Below are 6,970 nucleotides of genomic sequence, written 5' to 3'. Positions count from 1 at the left end.
GTAGCAAGTACTACTTAGGCTGAGGATATTGGAAACATATCGGAGAAACTTTTGAAGGGAAACCTGAACTAAATCAAAACACACTAAGCATCTACTTCTATCAATACTGCTGCTACTACTAATAATAATAAACTATAACTGCTACTACTTTTCCTACCACTACCACTACTACTTTGATACTAGTAGAATTAAGACTACATATATGATGGTGAAAATTTGACAGAACATTGAGGGAGATTTTGAACTAAATCAAATATAAAAAATAATTGAGCATCTATTTGCCATATTACGTAAAACAAACTTACTTCAGAATTCCTTTTCCTTGTCAAGAGCTTGTAAATAATCAAACAAGGAAGCTGTCTTTATAAAATTTGCAATAAATATGTTTTATTAAATTTCTAAGCATAGCTATTCAATGATTTATATATTTTAGTTAATTTTTGATGAATTTAGAAGTTATTAGTGTTATATTTTAATATAATAAACATGGTTTCATCACTGGCTATTTACCCTAATTTTTTCAGAAGATTAGAATGAATGTGTGATAAGAAAATACTCATTAACCCTGTAATATGACAGCAGATCTGAACTGACCACTATGCAAGAGCCTTCTTTTGGCAGTACTTATACTACTGCCAAGAATTTCAGAGACTTCTTTCCATGTTTTTCCTTTTTCTAAGAGATCGGTCAGCTCCTGCAAACATACGTTTTTCTTTGGGAAAGGCATCACATTTAATGGTATTTATTTCCTCTCTGTGATATACATCAAGAATTATAATTATAATCAATTTTTGTATGTTCCTTCTTCTAAGGGCATTTAGATATTTATATTTTCAGTTGGTAACAAATTTTGTGGGTTACATAGAAGCAGGATTGTTATTTAATGTAGGTCCATATCCAAACAAGGAATGCCAACATCTACCCTTCTTTAACTATCAATTCTTTTTACCTACCTTACTTAAAATCAAAGAATGCAGAGTTTCAGTAGACATTTTTCTTCTCACTTATAACACATGCGTTCAATCAATGTGTACATAATGATAGGGACAAAGGAGATGGGATTTTATTCATAAATTTAATAATGTTCTTCTACAACTGTTTAGAAACAAGGGTGAAAAAGTTCTTTTTATAACTATACATTTTTGTTAACAATATTTGACTTACTATTCTCATTTTTCATTTATACTTTGTCCCTAATTTTGTCGTAAGATATTGGGGAAATATATATTTGGATGGATTATAAATAGACTTATCTACCAACAAATGAAATGACATCATTTTTATACAATCCTACAATGGGCTTATCCCAGACTTGCCTTTCAATAACTTGGACTATCTGTCTTGGCTTTTTCTATAATTAGCCTTGATGCCTGCAAAATAGCCTACTTGATTTTAATTCTCCCCCTGGAAAATATGTTAACGAGGTGTAATTTTTTACAAAATCCTATTACTGACTTACAAATAAATTGAATATACCACTCAATGCCTTTTTTACACTATTTCTAAATATAATAATCATTTTTGTCATACATGAATTTTACCCCCCGTCCTATATAAAAAGTCATGTTATAGGCTATATTGTACCAGGTATGGTGTGAGTTAGATTTTCTAAATTTCCTTCCCTTTTCCCTCAGACATCAACTTGCCCCCCCTGCGGTGCAAATGTAGCCTATAAATTTAATTTGTATATATAAGAGTAGGGGTAAAATTCATTTCCAACAAAAATGATTATTGTATTTGGAAAGAATATGAAAAAAGGCATTGAGTGGTATATTCACTTTATTTGTAAGTCAATAATATGAGTTGGTAAAGATATACCTAACTAGGATCATTTTGCATATCATAAAGTAAGAGTTGCTTTATTAACATGTCTCCTTGTGTAATGGACTGCTTATACATTTACATCTTAGCCTAGTCCTAATTATCTAAACACATATGCTCCAACATTTAGTCTATAATTTATCACAATTATTACCTTCCCCCCCTCCCTTAAGGGACCAGATATAACCCCAGACTACAGGATAAGACCCACAGTACTCGCACAATTGTTTTGATCAAGATTCATCTTCCTAAACAGGAACAACAGGATTTTTAATAATTTGAATTGAATTTATCAAGTATTTTGGGCAATAGGTTGCATCAAGACTGGGCTGGGTAATTGTAGACAGAGAAAAGCCAAGACAGATAGTCCAAGTAATTGAGAGGCAACTGAATTGAATTTATCAAGTATTTTGGGCAATCGGTTGCATCAACACTGGGCTGGGTAATTGTAGATAGATAAAAGCCAAGACAGATAGTCCAAGTAATTGAGAGGCAAATGTTTAAATGGCTAGGGCACGGGTAAATGGCAGGAGTATGAATGACTCTCTTATTGGACACATACTTGTCAGGTTAGTTTTTGGAAAGGCATGCCTGCCTATAGCCTTGAGCCTAGAAGACCCTGTTGAGGGTATAACATGTTCATTGTCTAACCTGACAATAACAATGTGACATTGTCTGTCACATGACAACCCAACATCAATCCAATCTTTCATCACTAAATTCTATGACCATCAATCTTAGTTCCACCAGGATCACAATCTTGGACTTGATTTAGCCTATTTAAAAAGAGTATTTAAGAGATAGGCTAATCTAATAAATTGTAAAAAGAGCATTCAAAATTCACGCAATTAATGATTGTGACAAAGGAGATGGGTTTTGTATACTTCACAATGCTTGAAAGGTATGTCAGCACGTAACTGTATAACGTTTTGACCCGATTTGTATGAAGGTAAATCGGGTCAAAACTTCCCAAATTCTCGTAGATATTTTTCCCAACTTTCGTTGAAATTTCCAATGAAAATTTGGTAAGTTTTTACCCAACTGTCTAAATCGGGTCAAAACTTCCCGAATTCGCATTGATAATCAACGAAATTTGGGAAAATTATCTACGAGAATTCGGGACGTTTTGACCAGACGGTCTAAATCGGGTCAAAACTTCCCAAATTCTCGTAGAATTATCTACGAGAATTTGGGACGTTTTGACCCGATTTAGACCTTCATACGTTCAAACGAAAATTAAAAAATCTAGTGTCCTTTTTAAGTGACCAAAAAATTGGAGGACAACTAGCCCATGTCCCACGCCCTTTTTTCCTGAAAGTCGTCTGATCAAAATTTTGAGATAGCCATTTTGTTCAGTATTATTGAAAGGTACAATAGATATGTCTTTAGAGATGACATGACCCTTCAGAACCACCAGAGGAAGGGCCGCAAGTTATGAAAATTGCCCATTGTTTATATATAGTATATGTTATAGGGAAATATACCAACATTTTCCAAGGGAGGAAGGAGATCTTCTGGGGATGGATTTTCTATGAGGAGAATTTCCTATTGGGATGGAAGTTTCTGGGGGTGAACTTATCAGGGGAAATTTTACACGAGGAAAATTTGCCAGAATTTGTATACAGAATGTTTTTTATTTGACCTTTTTTTCCTTGTTGATCCCATTAAACAATGAACTCTGCAAATGGAACTCTGAGGGGTAAGTTTTCAGCGGAGTTGGAATTCTCTTGGGATCTTTTTTTTGGGGGGGCGGCTTTTCCACAGGAGAAATTTCGATCCGTGAATTATCACAGGGAAACATTTTTAATGGAAAATTTCTGGGGGATAAATTTTCCAGGGGGGGGGAGTATTTTCCAAACAGGGATATTCCCCAATGACCTTAAAAGGGATTAGAAACTAAATAAATACAAGTTTTTCTTCAAATAAAAGTATGGTATGGAGTATTTTTCAGGCAGAATGGTAAGCAAAAAATTTCTGGGAAGGATTCGCAGCATAAATGGAATTGTCTGGGAGTAATTTCCCGGCGGAAGAATTTTACATGGGAGGAATTTTTCGTGGGGAAAGTTTCCACGGAGGGGGTGGATTTCCTGGGATTATCTGAAAAATGATCAGAAATAAATACAAAAAATAGTTTTTTCGACCGAAAGGAAGGAGTGACATTAAAACTTAAAACGTACAGAAGTTATTTCGTGTTTGACTGGGCCTACTCATTCCTTAATACCCCCCCCCCCCCACTCTACGGTAATATTCAACTTTTTGTCCAATTTTTTTTAAGAACAATTCTTGAAACAAAAGGGCCGTGCCACCCTTGGAGTAAGCCCCCCCCCCTCCAACCTTGGTGGAGAAGGATGGAGCCACCCCCTCCACACCCGTATTCTTTTCCCTCGATTCATCCAACACAAATTTTGAGATAGAAATTTTGTTAAAAATAGTCCAAAGAACATATAACAATGCTCTGAGCGTTTACACAACTCATAAGAGCCCTGGGACAAGGATTGTAAGTTATGCCCCAGGGGCATATAAGTTTTTATGGAAGGGGTAGTCGTATAAACTTCAGATATGGCTCATTTGATTGAAGTTTAGTGCCCTTTATAAGAATCAAAAGTGATTTGAGGGCACCCTCCTCCCCCCTACCTATCAGTTCCAAAAACCAGCATCCAATCAGAATTTGTAGACATCTATTTTGTTCAGCATTGTTCTAAGGTCCAGCAATTAAGCCTTTGGGGCTGTCACCCCCCTGATTGAAGGACAACCCAGCTTACCTAGCGCTCCGCAACGTCGCTTGACTCCTGGATTGTACCTTATGACATGCACAAGAAATACTCTGATTGACGAAAAGCTACCAAAAAGAAGTGAAAATGCTTATCCTCATGCCCACCATACCTGTCGAGCGGAAATCTCGTAGGAAGATGAGCCTTAAGCTCCGACAATTAGTTTTTTACTGTTTACATGTTTTTAAGACTTATGTGCTTTCACACTAGTTCAGTTCCTATGGATGAACTAAATGAATCTTTTCGTTTTCATTATATTCGATGTTAACTGACAACTTTGAAAGAGGTTTACAAGTCATAAAAAACTAGCTTCTGAAATTTCAAGATGGACATATTATGGACACATTATAGACAAAATATGGAAGCAATTTACCTGAAAAGGACACATTTTTGGATACTCAAGGGACATATTCATTGACCAAAAAGTTGTAAACCCTGCTCCTCATATCGAGTTAATCTTTTGCCTTTTACTAAAGATTGCCGTGGGGAGGGGCACTTGATGAGTCTTAACAAATTTTTGAATGCCAAATGGCAGACTAGCCTACACTCTAGTTGTATGTTCTAATATTCTAAGATCACTTATCTGACAAGCCCGATTACTTACCCTTAGCGTTTGGCGAGACATAAATGACATGAGAGGTCAGTAGGACTACTACTTGAGCAAACGGTCTTGATTAGGGGTCAGACAAGTAACCCTGGAGAATGGAGGATAATTGAAGTCACGTATGAACATAAATTTAATCTTTTTAAAATTGAAAAACAAATTATGAAATTATTAACAGATAGCAAAAAGGCACAGTAATTGTGAAATGTGGCACACTTTCCAGGGGTTTCTAAATAAGCTATGTTTATAGTAAGGTAGACATGATTAGTGTTGTTATTCGCCTAGTTGCATACTGCTTTTCAGTTGACAAGTTACCGGCTAGGTAGTTGTTGTTATCTTTTGCAGATTACATCCGGGGAAGCTAATTTTAAGTGGGTAAGGGATGCTCGAAGGCACTCTTGGCTCGGTGCAATAACGAGCCAAGTCCTAGGTGCTCTTGAGTCCCCATTCTCTTAGGGCCCTCATTCCTCCTTCGTCTAGGAGCAGTAGGCCTATTTCCATTCCAGTTTAGGAGGTTTCTTTAAAATGAGGAGTTTTTAGGTATTATAGGGGCAAATCCTTTCATTTGGGGATTTCATGGCTTTCTAGCCTAATGCTATCAAAGATTTTAGTCTCTTTGGTTCTTTATCTTGTTTCTAGACACAACACTCTGGCGGGAGACCGCGATTCAAGAGACAAGGCTCTGTGTGAAGGGAACAGAGAATCAAGAGGCAATTCTCCATTTGAAGGGAGAACGAGAACCAAGAGAAAACGGTCTGTGAGGAAGGAGGTGCCTGGAGCCTAAATGGAAATGACACAAAAACCCTGTGATTTACCATCTCAAAGTTTTATCTTCGTTGACGGGGACTCTGAAGTATGGTATTCTGACAGCTTAGCTAATGTTTCCTTGGTCCATATATTAGAATCTTTCAATGAAGAATGAATTCATTTAGTTGATGATTAAAGTGCACTCTGTAAGATATTTTGGTAAAAGGAATTGGTGTGGGCAAGGCTGGGCCTTGTTTCTATAGCAGGCCTTGCTGCAGAACCGGTAAGAACCGCTGCAGAAGGGAGTTAAGTCGAAACTTTCAGGGATTGTGGAGGCTAATACTTGCGTAATATTTGTCCATACTCAAGGTCGTAAAATGATAGGGGCAGGAATCTCTTCAACCCTATAGAAACCAAAAGATTGTGCAGATTTTCAGCTTATTTATATTTGAATATTTCTCCCCCTACCCATCAATCGAAAGCATTATAATACAGCTTTTGTTAAAAAATTGTTGCAAAATTTTGTCAAACATATAAATAGTAAGCCAAAACTTGAATTCTTATAGATAGTAACGGAAAAGATCTAAAATATTCTTTTCTTAACCAATGAAAAAGAATATGAAATAAAAACTGTCAGAAATTGTTATTATATAAATGACAGAAATTTCTATTAAATAAACAACACTATTTAGCAAGTGATGTAACTAAGGAAGACTTTTTTAATAGTTTTTATTAATTAAGGCACCACGTTATATAGGTACTGTACCGTGTTTTATATTTTCCTTGTCACGTTTCCCTTATATTTGGGACAATCCTTTTTTATTTTAATTGTCCCAAATCATTGTTTATATTCAACAAATTTCGTAGGATAGTGTTAAACCGTGAAAAACAGTAAGCAAAACTAATCACCTAAATGTTGCAACTCCTTTGCTTACTAATTACCATATAATGCAAAACAAAATCCCACGCCTCCTAGCGCAGATGGTTATGCGTATGGTGAAATCAATTCCGGAGAAATCGTGTGCAG

At 36.0% G+C, this 6,970-nt stretch overlaps 1 non-coding gene across 1 annotated transcript; it reads left to right on the top strand.

The window, feature by feature from the left end:
* Positions 1-5,022: 5,022 nt before the first annotated feature.
* LOC148938827 (U5 spliceosomal RNA) lies at positions 5,023-5,135 on the top strand. The gene has a single exon (XR_016143618.1). It is a non-coding gene; the product is annotated as a U5 spliceosomal RNA (small nuclear RNA).
* Positions 5,136-6,970: the final 1,835 nt, after the last annotated feature.

Source organism: Artemia sp. Qi Xiang Cuo, unplaced genomic scaffold, assembly GCF_049724085.1.
Source record: "Artemia sp. Qi Xiang Cuo unplaced genomic scaffold, ASM4972408v1 HiC_scaffold_405, whole genome shotgun sequence".
Lineage (NCBI taxonomy): Eukaryota > Metazoa > Arthropoda > Branchiopoda > Anostraca > Artemiidae > Artemia > Artemia sp. Qi Xiang Cuo.
Note: the sequence above shows the minus strand (reverse complement) of the source record. Positions and strands in the feature narration are given on the sequence as shown.